The following is a 13,876-nucleotide window of genomic DNA, read 5'->3' as shown; positions in this document are numbered from 1 at the left end:
AAGGCCAGTTCTAACAATAGATCTAATCATTTCAAGATGCATCACAATTAGTGTGAGGAGGATAACGGAGTTTGCCTGATCCAGCCTGCAGTCCCGGGGGGCCACAGGAAGGAGCCTCTCTGTTCCATTTACCTCTAAATGCCTTAAAGTCAGGCTTCCCTGGGGCTTTATAAACCTTTCAAGCTTTTCACAACCTTCACCTGACTTGTGGAGCCTGCAGTGGGCTGTCCCTGGTGAGAGGGGGCTGCGGTTGTTGGGTGGTGTGTGCCACATCTGGAGCAGGAGGTGTCGCAGTGAAGGGTGCGGCGTTTGTTCACGGAAAAACATCTGGCTGCCGTTCCCTCGCTGAGCCTCGGCTCCTTGAGAAGGTTTGAGCAGATGTGTGGTTAAGTGGTGGATTAGGAGAGAGTGCTGTGCCTGATTTTGTGTAACCAAAGAGCAGCTCAGTGACGCCGTTACCACACGAGTGTCCAGCCACGCTGCAAACAGCAAATGCACCTTCAGCTGCGAGTGGGGGCCTCCAGCTGCTGGGAGCAGGGTTTGTAGGAGCCCTCCCGAGGAATTCTTTACCTTCACTGGCTCTCCTCTCTGCCCTAAGTACAGAAATAAATGAAGCCACCAATGTGTGAGCAGCATTCTGAAAATAACGACTCCATGCATGGAGAAATAATGAATTTTCTAATTCAATCTGTGGAGATAAGGCAGAGGTATCCATGTCTAAGATACTGAAATGATGTAGCTAAGGCAACTGGGATAATAATTTGACATCAGAAGGAAGCTGGCATAAATGGGATTTCAGGGAGTTGTATACATTTTCCAGAGGTTTATTTAAACTCTTCTCAGGAAAAAAAAAAATTGTCAGAACCATAAAAATGTGTTGTTGTGGTAAATCTCTACAGAAGTCTTTGGTTTTGAATGAAAGATTAGAAGGGATCTTCTAAAAACAAAAAGCATTTTTAAAGTTTTCATATTAAACCTTCTAAGCCACAAATTGTGTATGATTTTAGAAGTGGTTCCATGTTGCAATATTCCCATTCTTAGCCCTTGGAGGTGCCAGGGTATGAAGCAGCCTTCCCCATGGGTGGAAAAACTCAACTAACTCTTGTTCTAAACAAAGATTATTAAACTGCATGGGCTAAAGTTGGGAGACAATGAAGAGTAAACAAATTTTGGACCTAATGCTTTTCTACATCAATGGCAATTTTTGGTGTTCTTTGTTATTGGTGATAGACTATGTCACCAAGGAGGAAATAACCCCAACACCCACATTTACACTCCCTTTTAGTTTATTTGGGTATATAATGAATATATAACATTGTAAGAAACACAAATCTTAAAACAGTTGTCTTGTTTTGCTGATCATGTTGAAGATCAGAGCATGGAAAGAAATTTAAAAAATCCACAAACCTGTTTATTTGCTCTTTTTGTACCCGTATCCTTTCTTCTCCTAATGTAATTTTCTTCCTACTTTCTTTCACAGTCACACAGATTTTTTTATATTGTCTATAAAGAACAAAGCACTGTGACATTACGCCCTGAAACAGGGACCCTTCAGATCCACATACATCAAAATGACTCCAGAATTAATTTCCTTGATGAGGAATGTATATTGCAGTGAATGCTTGTGTGTTTTTATCGGCATGCACTTGAGACTGGCATTCTCGGGGCAATTTCCAGTACTCCTTGGGTCATGAAAAAGACTTTTTGTGCTTTCTTCCATGAGTACCATAAATAATGAATTTTTTTGTATTTGTCCCTTCCTTGTAGGGACTGAGAGCAGCAGCAGCCGTGACGTGGCAGGAATTGCCATTTGGGATCCTGCTGGCAAATAAATATAGTGTAGCAAAAAAAGGTGTCATTACAATTCCTTGTGTTGCCCAGGTCGTGAAAGGCTGTGATTCATTAGCACCAAATATGCTACAGAACATAACTGCTGCAGCCTAAAGTTGTACAGAAATGGGAAGGCAAGAAGAAAATGGATTTTAAAAAGAAGGAAGCTGGGGGGAGGAAGGAAGTCCCTCTAGCAGCGGTTGAGGATATTCATTTTCACTTGACATTGATAAAATGAATATGCAGTAAAAATGAATATGCAGTAAAGAGAAATTATGTAAAAATCACTGTAGAGATGAATATTAGGAATAGCCAATATTCATAAACCTTTGCATAGGATTTTTTTATGTCCTTTATGATTGTTCTTTCGTTGTGTCTTCCAGTCATAACCTCCTCAGTTTAGGAAAAGGACGTGTCATACAATTTGTGACAGATTTATGGTACTCAGAACGTGTGTAGGTTTTACCTTTCTCTTTGTGAAGACATATTGCTTTAAAACATTTAAAACCCTAAAAAGAGTTTTGGGTGTTTTAGCTTGGTTCAATAAAGGAAATCCTTCAAATATCGGGGACAATTAGGACATGAAGATTTTCTTATGAAAGATGTGAGGAATTTTTCTTCCTATTTATACCAACCTTTCAGACCCCCTAAAACTTCTTCAACATGGGGCAGAAGGATAATAATCACTGGTTATATGGTGGTTTTGTTTAGACAGGCAGGAGAATACATTTTTTCATCCCCCCCCCCTCCTCCACTTGGATTAACTTTGGATTCTGGTCCTTTCTCATTGTTTCAGTGTATTTAATTTGCTCTCAGTAAATTTTGTTGACACTTTTTGCTTGCTGTAATTTAGGATTTCAAGTTCACCTTGAGCTAGGGCTGCATACCAATGGAGGAAATCTTTATTTTAATTTTTTAATTTTAATTTTTGGTGGAAGGTGTGTTTGCAAGCAGGTTCTGTGTCCTTGTGTAGAATATCAGCTCTACAGCCTTGTGCATGCCGTGTTTTATTATAAGGATTTTTAGCAAGAAATGTTTGCTTTCTCTTTTCTTTTTTTTTTCCTGATGGTTCTTTTCTCTAACCTGGCAGTAGTCTCATGTTTGCTAGAGGTTTTTTTGCAATATAGGTGCAATCTGTGGAGAATATATAACATTTCCAGTAAAAGTAATTCTTATGTCAAGACATGGCAATGTTACAGACTGTAAATTTTGACTTTACTGCCAGCCTCTGCCATATTTTCCTTGCTGCTCTGTGCAATCCTCTATTGAGCAAAATATTGTCATTGTTATTCTTTAAATAGTATTGGGACATAATTTCAGTGGTAGAAAGGTAAAAATGCCTCAGTATCTCCTTCTTATTGTGTTTTTGACTCGTTCCACTCTGCAGTGTTTTTCACTCTGTAACAAAGGGGGCATTGCCCGGTAAATGTAGTATCTTATTAGAATCTCATTAGCATTCTTTTTTAATGTGTGCTGCAATTCAAGTATCAGAGGGGAGCTCCCTTGCCCAATTAGTGTCATTGCTTACCTGAAGACTGCTACAACACAGAGTGGTTTTATTTATTTGGTCATAACTGCCGTGGCAGCTGGGAGCCCCAGACCTGTGCTAGGTGTGAGAATATTTCCAGTACTGGAGTTTTCTTGAGGATTTTTGTTGACCTTCACTCTCCCTGTGCCCATTGCAGAGGTTCCCATCAGATAAAGGTGAGGCAGCCTGGGCAGATCCTTTGATCCATTCAGGCAAAAGGAACATCTGGGGGTCAAGGAACATCTGGGGGTCAAGGGAGGCTGTGTGGGGCAGCTCTGATCCTGCCAGAGGGGCACATCCCATGGAACAGACTGATGAGTTCTGAGGTTTAGGAATGATTTACCATTGATTTGATAGGGTTATTTTGGTGGGTTTTTTTTTTATTTTTGGGGGGTTTTTTTTGGTGGTTTTTTTTTGGTGTTTTTTTGTTTTTACTATAGAGACTGTATGAGGAATATCAAGCCATAAACTCAGTTTTATAAAATATTATCTCAATGCAACCAGTCGGAAATGAAGCTGCACTTACCCTTTCCCATCCCTGGAGACTCTGCCAGGCAAAGTGCACAGGACTGTGGGAGGATGAAGATGAACTTTCCTCTTCCTCAACCCATGCCCAGTGTTGCAAACATGCAGTAAAGTGAGGGAGCTCCTGGAGCCAAGGTGAATTATTTCTGAGGAGCTGCTGGGAGCACAAAGCAGCCCATGGTGTCCCAGCTGGGCTGATGGGGGCACTTGGGATTTATCAACAAACCTGAGACACCCAATTGATTTCAACTCTGCCTGCTGCAATTCTGCCTTGGGGCACGACCTCGGAGAAGTCAGGTCTATAACAGCACAAATATAAATCCTGAGTCTCCCCAAAACACTCCAAAATGCCAGCTAGTAATTAAAATTTGCATGGAGATGGGTGTACCTAGCCATCCACACGAGCTGTTTTAGAGTTCCATATGTTTGGTGTATTTGCATTATTTAAAGTTTAGGCTCTACATCTAGTTTGGGGAGGGTGTGCACACTCCTCATTTAAATTGGTAAGGATCCATATTTCAGATGCATTTTCAGAATTGCGTGACTGCTAATTTTAGGAGTGAGGTAAATGCCTAAATACCTTGGAGGACCAGAGAAGAGCTATATATTTTTTTTAAAAAAGTCTTTTACTTCTTTTATGAAAATTTGAAGCTCGCTGGAATTTTCCTCTTGAGCTAAGAAACTCTCAAGCTTTTCAAAATTGAAAGAAAAGTTAGGAAGGCACTTTTCCCATTACCTCAGAATTAATATTTTATTTATATTACTTGCATGAAGGGTATCTCCATCAGTCTGAGATCTATGGTCAAGTGTATTCTTTCCATTTAACTGCAAGATTTCAAGATTCTCTGGGGATGTGTTATCCAATATTTCTATTAAAAGAGAACACATGCAATAGAGTCTGACTTCCCTGAGGAGAGGAGAATGAAGTCTGCCTGGATTGCTCTGTGGATTCAAAGGGGGCAGGAGGAGGGAGACATGAGATTTGTGTTAACAGCAAGGCTTGGCCACACTGCTGATTTCTAGCGTGGGTCACTGCTCCTGGCCAGCAGAGGTGACCAATTCCACAGTTTGTGACATCAGGGAGTCCTGTGGATCCTTGCATTTCCAGCCTGGGGATTTTCTGGCTGCACTTTGGCCAGTGATCCTCTTTTTGTTCTTCTGAAGCGCCAGGTTTCTCCTCAGCACACCTTGAACCCAAGTGAGGATGCTGGTTTTGAGGGGTTGGTTTGATGGAATCCTTCACCTGAGTCATGCTCCACGTTGGTACATTACATTTAACACTAATTAAAATTTGACAAAGACAGACCTTGTAACAGAATTCCAGTAATCAATATAAAATAGTGAACTACCTCCCAACATTTTAAACTAATGCATCTCTTTGTATGGCATCAGAATTTCTCACAGATGTGGTGAAGTAGGAATTGGTAGCTCTGGGTAGCATCTCCATGAATTGTTTCCAGCTTTTACATGGGGATAAGCAACATGTATTTCTATGGAATTTTCACACCAAGTTCCTTCTTCACTACCAGAAAGAGAAAGAAACTTATCTATAGCAGTCTTCACTGGCCTTACTGCTGCTAATTAGTTTCTAGTAGTTAATGGCATAGGTGGGATTATGGAATTAAGCCAATGGAGCAGTGTTACACCAGACAAGATTTAGTGAAACATTGGAAAAAGTTAGTGAACAGTAATGGATAAAAAAATGACAGCTTGGATTGAGTGCAATGCTCTTCCTTGCTGGTTTGATAGTTTCTGAATACCAACAGTTAAAAAATAATACAATTAATTGTCAATTATTTCTTGTGCAGCTATAATTACCACTTAGTTAAAAATTAGTTAGTGTTTCTTCTGAAATTAGGATCTTGCTAAAGATTATAGAAACTCTTCAGACTGAAACTCATTTGAAACAGAAAATTCAACGTAAGCTACATGTGATTGAAGATGAGAAATTTTTCCCAAGCTCCTTTTGTCTGATATAAAGTGCTGATTTCTGTGAAACAAGTATTTTAAAGTGCTAACTCTTAGATACTCATCTTGTGAGCAGTTTTCCATCTGACTTTATTTTCCCACCACTAATGTATTCTGTGCTGTTTGGAAACTGCATGCAGCTGGCAACACCACTTTGAAATATTCTTATATTAAAATGTAGCACGCAGTGATAAAGGCAACTACAGAGATGTTAATTCCTGGTTTAAAAATCAGTGACTAGAAGTTGGAATGTAATGAGAGGGGCTCCAAAACCAGTGTGATGGGATGGTGATGGGCTTGGCCTTTGGTGCAAGGGCACCTGTGTCGATGTTACCGCTGGAAGGACTTGATCGATCCTAAATTAGCCTTGTCTTGCCCAGCTCCACAGGCTGTTGCCCTTATTTTTTATGAAGAACAAAGGTTTTGCAGTAGAGTCGAGTGTGGAACTCTGGCATAAGCTCTGTGGCCTTAACTATGGAAACTGGGAGAAAAAAAACAAATAAAAACCAATGTAAGATTTTAATAGAGTCAAAATAACCTGCTTCTCACGTCTTTTTCAGTAATGAACTAAATTGAAATGGCAAAAAAAAAGGTGAGTCAGGACTATTACCATCTGGTGGAGTCTTTAAATAATAGAGAAATTAGAGGCCTGAGGGATGGGTGGGCAGCCTCAGGCATCACCATCTCGATGTGGTGCAGCTTTTTGGGATTTATCCACAGCCAAAAAGAGCCAGGGAAAAACGGTCCTGGTGTCATCCCAGCCTCTGCTGTGCCCTGCCCAGGAAAATGAAGCTGTTTGGCAAAGAGCTGATAGGTAAAAGCTGAGCTCAAAATAAATGAATTAATTTGATGGAAAGTGATTAAGAAGCACACGGATCTGGAGGGGTTCATCAGTGGGAATTGGGCTAATTTGGTGGAAAGAGCATTTCTTCAGCGGGCACTGCTGGAGTCAGAGGAGGGCACAGCCTAATACTTGTGAATTAATAATGTCTGAAAACAGGTTTGAAGTCCCAGGTGGTTTCTCAAATTAGTCTTTTGTTTAAATAAAGTAAAAAAACGTATTTTGATGTGAGAGCTGACCACTGGGGAATGAAAGTAGGAAATAAGAATTCCCAAAATGGTGTAGGATGGGTTTACATACATCTCTATTGAAAAAATATTTTAAAAAAATTATACACAGAGAGATAAATTGTGACTTGATTTCAGAATGCTGATTAATTTGGTGCTCAGTGTACATTTCCCAACAAAGGTTAATGAATCTGTTGAACTAATGAACTTTTCTTAATTAAGAGAAGTTTCAATTTTCTCAGAGCAAGGGCGTTGGAGAAGAGAGCAATGAATATCACACAAACAAGAGCAATGAATGACACACAAAAAAACACATATTGTTCTTTTTGTCGAATAAAATACAGAAAGGATTGAGTTATTTTGCTGTGTCTATACAAGACATTGCTTTTCAGACTCCAAACTTCCTGGTGAAATGATAAGGCTCAAGTCAAATGTTTGGAGTGGAGTTTGTGGTGATCAGAGGGAAGATCCTTCAGGTTTCTTCTGTGTTCCACAGTCCAAGGGGAGCAAACTTTGCAAGAGTACAAGATGCACGTACAGCTCCCAACAAGGGAATTTTTATTTCCTCCATCGTTGCCTTAAATTGCTTTAATAGAGGAAAAAGGATTGGATACATCATTTCTATTTATAAAAGTAATAGTGATGCTTTTATTGTGCTAACTGGCTACTTGGGATTGCCAAAGATGATTTGTAAAATAGGAAGCCAGAGCTGAACTCTGCAGATTTTTAGAGGTTAGCAGGACTGCACATTCCATCCTCTTTCTGAAGTGGGAAATTTATTGGGCTCGTACATAAAAAGGGAAATAACTGAGTGTGAGGGAGAGTGGGAAGAATTAGAGGTGTTGTGAAGGGTCAGTCAGAAGGATGTTAAAAAGGAGAAGATTGCATTATTTAACAATGGGCTGACAGCAATGTATACAAGATGGAACTGGGCTATTTTCTTTCCATTTATTGGCACTGTTGAGCTTCAATTCCCAGTTCCAGGAACTGTGTTATTGTTGAAGTTGCATGTCTCAGATTAACCCTGCAAACATACACAGAATGGGAGGGAAACCTCCTACATTTGTGTAATTTGAATAATTCATCTCTCAGGGAGATAAAGACCTTAATGCACATTGCTGCAATGCCCAGCCTTGGGTGAAATCCCAGTTCCTGGTGCAGCAGGGGCAGCACAGCTCCCTGCAGGCTGCAGTTCCTGAGCAGGATGCACTGAGCAGCTGCCAGGGGGGCAACACAGGCAGGCACAGCGATGAAACGCTGCCTTTGAGAGGGAAGCTGGAAAATAAAACGTCTTTGGAGCGAAGGGGAGTGTGTGTGTGTGTGCAACGTGCACAGTGAACATCAGCACAATCAATGCCAGGAAACAGGTGAGTGCCCAGCTCCTCTCATGCTGCTTTCAGGAGACTTAGGTGGAGGAACAGCCAGTAAAAAAGATTAAATGTTTTCTACTCCATTGGAGGTCAAAGTGTCTTAAGAAGTTGAAAAACACATAACCCCTGTGAGGGCTGAAAAGGATCTCCTTGCAAGCCCCTGTTTTTCTCCCCAGCATTTATGGGAAATCAGGCATGTGATGATTAATCCCTGTGTTACATTGATTGAGCTGTTTGTACAAACTCAGCTCTGTTAATGTACAGCTCCATCTGTAGAGAATACAGGATATTCAGGCACTACAATGGAACAATCAAGAAAAGCGGCTTCCATTCTTCCTGGGAGAGTGCTACAAGAACAAAGTACAAAAGTAAGCAAATGAAAATGTTACCTAAATATCAAGTGAAAATATTCCTTTAGTGCTTTTATGAGATTTTGTTCAAAAATCCAGTCTCTCTAACATTCAGAAGTTTATTTGTGTTTTGAAAATAAAATCTGGTTTGCCACACTCATTTTTAACTTGCGTAAATATTTGCTGGTATTTTCATATTCGACTGCATGGTATTTCTTTTTCCCACTATCACAGATGTAGGCAATTTTCTATCCCTTCCCCCCAGCATTTTTTTGGCAGCTAATGAATGCAGTCCTTTGGATCTCATCTGATCTTTGGCAGGATATCTGGAATTGATGTCCTAGGATGTGTGTAGCTAACTCAGTAATGATGTTACAGGAAAACTAAACACTCCAAGCCACAAAGCTCTATTCAGAAATTTTATCTCTGATCCAGAGGCAAACTAAACCCCACTGTAATCCCGTGAATCACAAATTGAATATTCAGTAATGCACACAGAGAGCCAAAGGAATGAGAGGGTGATCCTCCATGGAAAGCATAATACCAGCAAGTCAGAGTGCTGGGACTCCTTGTCAGGGGATTGCTCTGGATTCCTGAACAAGTTGCTTAATTGTCTCTCCATTGTCCTGAAAAGGAAGCATAACCATGTAATGCAAAGTCTTGTTGGTAGATGGGTTTGTATCCCTGTTCAGTACCAAGATCCCCCTGTAAAGTCAGTTTGCATTTCACCTGCTTAAAGCTAATTCCTGCCTCTGTGTGAGCGCGGCGGCGATTCCATCCAGGATTTATCCAGGATGCCACCAGTGCCAGGAGCTATCACACAGCACCTGAGCTGATGTGAGACAGGTGGAGGACTCTGTCACTCTCCTCATCTCTTTGGAATAATTCATTAAACACTTCTACCTGTGTCAGTTGCAGGTAAAACCTAGGGTGGAATTACTCGTCTCTGTTCTCGTTAATCCCTTGCCTGTCAGCTCTCATCAGGCATTACATTCTGCCTGCCTTGGCAATTTCCAACATGCAAATGCTCTGGCTGATGAGGTGCTGCTAGACTGTCTCATATAGGTGTGTGTTATGGATTTGGGTGTCACATATTAATCTTAAAGTAATATTTCTCTTTGTACTTTAAACAGTTTCTTGCATAATTATTAACACCAAATAATTGAATTTTTTTTTTTTTTTCCCAGAATTTCACATTTATGCATTGGTTTCTACTCACACATCAAATAGTCCAAATTTCAGTCTCAGTGCATGGGTGTCTCCAGCACACCTTGGCAGGTGCAGAGTGCTGGAATCCATTTCACATGGAGGTGACTGCATTGGCAGTCCCAGTGCTTTCCTGACATGCAGGTACCCCAAGCCTGGGCTCCAGCAGGCATTTCAGTGTTTAAACTTTAAAATGGCAATCCAAAAAGCTGAAGTGTTGCATATCTTCTGTAGGAGGACAGAGAAACTGCAGTTATGTCTTTAAGTTTCATCTAGGACCGATACATCAGCTTTTTAAGAGTCATCTTGCTCCTGATGCTGTTAAAACATTTCATTTACACAGTGTTTAGGTTACTGCACTGCCTTAATTCTGCCTCGGCACATTCCCTTGTTTTAGGGAAAAGAGCAAACCATCAGATTAATTTAATTCTCTTATATAAATTGCAAAGTACTGATAAAACTGTGTGCTGTGTATTATAATACTTTTTTTTGTTAAAAATAGAGTGGTAATTCAGCCACTCATGGATATCAGTGCCGTTAAAGTAACTTTTCCATCAAATGAGACATTTGAATTTTGCCTTTACTCGTGCTGAGCACCACTCTCCCCCCAAACAGCCCTGCTGGGCTGGAGGCAAGCTCTGACTCCAAAGACAAAAGCCAGAGATTGGTGAGGGACCTGCATTCTGCAAGGCTGGAATCTGCACTTCCAAACTGATTAGATGAGCATGTTCCCTATCTGGAAATTGTTCAAATACTTGCAGTCAAGGGAGGTTTTATCCAACACCATTTGTTTCAGATGTCTGCCTGTTAATGTTTAAACATTTTCTGCTGTATTTGGAAAACTCTAGATCTTGACTAGGCACTAAAAATTTCACTCCCCCATATGACTTGTATCTGCACAGCTTCTATGTTTCACTCCACTTCCAGCCTAAAATAACCTTCCTGTAAATTCCTTTGAATACACAAATCTTTCACCAGCTGAAGCTTTTGAAACAAGTCATCCCAGGAAGGATGGGATTTCATCCCTGGCGGAGGCAGAATTCCACATACGTGTTCAAAAATCAGGTTATTCCTGTCTCTGTGAGATCACTGAATTTAACTTCTGGAGAGAGACACGATTATTGCACAGTTACATAGCAAAGGGAACGATTCTCTCTGGCAAATGCTGTGTCACAGCACTTCAGAGGTTTTGAAATGGTTTTAATTTGGTGAGTTGTTTTTTAGGTGGTGGTAGAGGGGAGCCAATAATCAGTGTCATCCTTACATTAATTGTCTGCACCCACTCATGGATTTGATAATAGAAAAATGGGAAATGTCATGTTGCATCTCCAGGCTCAGCACTGAGTGGGGAACAGCAAAACATGAAGTGTGGTGGAATGGCAATGAATGAGCTACTTTAAAAATAATATCGAAAAATCTTCTCCCACTCTCCCCAGAAGACACATAAACCCATGGCCTACCCCAGCCCCAACAACCAAACCCAAATTATTTCTCACTGAGGAAGCTGTAATATTTCTGAGCAGAAAAATGAATTCTGGAGCAGTCCCAGTGCTTTAAGAGCTGGAAGGCCAGGGGACTTGACAAAAGTAGTCTTGTCCCTATAATTACGCTTTTTAAATTCAGATCTTGGATTTTTTTCTTTCCTAGGTTTGCAGCTGTGTAAAAGAGGAGTGTTTTGGTAAATGTGAGTTAGCAGCAGCAGGTTTGCAGTCCTGTTCACAGGCTGGAACAGTGTGTTTCTCCCCATATGCATCTCTTCTCCCAGCCACCCCTTCTGGCTGCTCTCTGAGCACTGATGCCAAAGAAATGAACAAACCTTGTCAGTCCTTTCAGGTCATTCAATAACTTAATTTATTTTTTGTTAAACAATTCCTTGTTATTTTAGGTCTACCAACCTTTTTTTGCCTGAGTTTGAGATGCATACTTTTATTTCCTGGGTGTTAATTAGAGCTGTTTTTCCTTGTTAAATGGGTTCTGTATGTGAACTTTACTTACAAAGAATGCTTTGGGGGCTGGGGTTTTTGGTTTTGGGTTTTTTTGGGTATATGATTCCCTACAATTCTGAGAGCTTCCAGCAACCAATACCTAGTTTAGTTCCTGGCTATGCTGCTTTTTTAATAAAACATGTTTAGCTGCACTTTTCTAGATCTAGCATTTAAACACTGGGTCAGGGTGCCCTGGCTGTTTTTATCTTTCCTCCAGTGAGAGCAGAACATGGGCAGTGGGGCTCATTTCAGTGCTGGTCTGTGACTTAAAGGTGCTGGAAAAAATTCAGGGCCAGTGAAACAAGAGACTTTCTTCCAGTCCTGTGTCAAAAATCTTAGGAAAGGGGTGGTGGGTGGCCACAAGCAGCACAAGGGATGGGCAGCCGTGGGTAGTTGAGATGCAGGAGGTGAAGCAGACCTGCAGGAGCATCAAGAAGGTGGACAAGGCTCATCTAAGGTCTCAAACTCAACTTGCTGTTTGACCCTGTGCTTCTGTGTTGAACTTTAGAGTCCTTAGTCATCAAAATGCCTTTTGAGTAACTGGAGTGCCAGCTGGAAAACATTCCTGCTGCTCATCTCCTCTCACAGCAGTAATAGATGAGGGGATTAAAATATAGATGTGTTTTGGAAATATTCAAGTTGCAAAGGAAATGGGTTTATTAGAGTTTTATGTGTGCTTTTAATAAGAGCTGCTGGAAATGATGAAGCCCTGTCTTTTCACGCCATTGTGTGTCTGTGGGTATTCCAGAGGGAAGGCTGTCTCTGGGAGAAGGTATCAGAGTATGAACAGTGCTGAATGATTCATTTATAGGTTGCTTTATTTAGTAGGAGTTTTTCTGTTGTACTTCCCTCTATAATACCTAAACATTTCCATGCTGTAATAGGCTCATATTCTTAAAACCTTTGGGAAGGTGTGCTGTCACTTTGATCTCAGGGGCTGGACAGCATGACAAATGAAGCATAGCAGACTTCCTTAAGTAGCCTTAAGATTCATCTGGAAGTGGGGCAGGGATATCTCTGTTTGTTCAGGGTTCTTCCCAAAGGACAAACTTTTCTGGGTGCACAAAGGAGGCTTCTGGTTAAAGCCACTGGGAATCTGGGAGTTTTCCTGGTGTGACTGGAGATACCTGGCACGCCTGAGGCTGTGTGCTGAGCATGACCACTTAAATTCTTTGTGTGGGTTGAGGAATAGCAAGCAATAAATGATATGATTGACCCACTTTAATGAATTGCCACTTGAAATAAATAATTTCTCTATGTGGAGTATTTCTTTTATGTTGCATAAAAATCTCTTGTGTGGGCTTCACGGATTTGTCCCAAGAAAATATTTATTGTACTCTGATCTTGGTTGTTGAAGTTTCATGTTCTTGGTGGTGGAGAATAATGGTATTTTTGGGTTTGGTTGTTTGTGGGGTTATTTTTGGGGTTTTTTGGTTTGTTTTTTTTAAGAATGCCCAGCATTATTCTTAACAGAAAAGATCCAGGAGCTCCACACATTCATTGCAGTGCTTCCCACTGACTATGTGTGTTATGAGCTACTGAATATTGATATTCTTCTCTTTCCTTCCAAGATTTTATAAACTTTTTTTTTTCCTTTAAACTTGTTTTCAGAGAGTAGAAAAATATGCTTAAACTTGTGTCTTAAATGTGATCCAGCACAGGCTTTTCTTGCTGTAATTTACATGGAGCTTAGATGGCTTAACAAACAGCTTTTTTTTTTTGGGTCAGCTACATGATGCTGATGCAGCATAACACACTTCTCTGCAGCAGTTACCTTAATTAATAGAGTTCCTGCATGCTTTCTGTGAAGTCCTGGGTATCAGGTTTAGAAAAACCTCCTGATTCTTTAACCTTTATGATCAGAAGGATCAGGAGGAAAACAAACTGTTTAAAACGAAAAGCAGTCAAAACGTTTTTTTTTTAAAAAAAACACTTTTAGGATATGATTATATGCATTATTATAGAGCTGGAAACACAGGGAGAGCAGGGACCTCAGTCTGCAGTTTTTCTGTGAGTTTACACTTGGAGATGAACAAGGCAGTACAT

At 40.6% G+C, this 13,876-nt stretch overlaps 1 protein-coding gene across 2 annotated transcripts in view; it reads left to right on the top strand.

Annotated features, from left to right (window-relative positions):
* Positions 1-13,876, top strand: part of PCDH11X (protocadherin 11 X-linked) — a 429,361-nt gene that overhangs the window by 216,316 nt on the left and 199,169 nt on the right. The window lies entirely within an intron of this gene.

The sequence above is a fragment of the Parus major genome, chromosome 4A (genome assembly GCF_001522545.3).
Source record: "Parus major isolate Abel chromosome 4A, Parus_major1.1, whole genome shotgun sequence".
NCBI lineage: Eukaryota > Metazoa > Chordata > Aves > Passeriformes > Paridae > Parus > Parus major.
The sequence above is the reverse complement of the archived record's forward strand: the minus strand, read 5'-3'. Positions and strand labels throughout refer to the sequence as shown.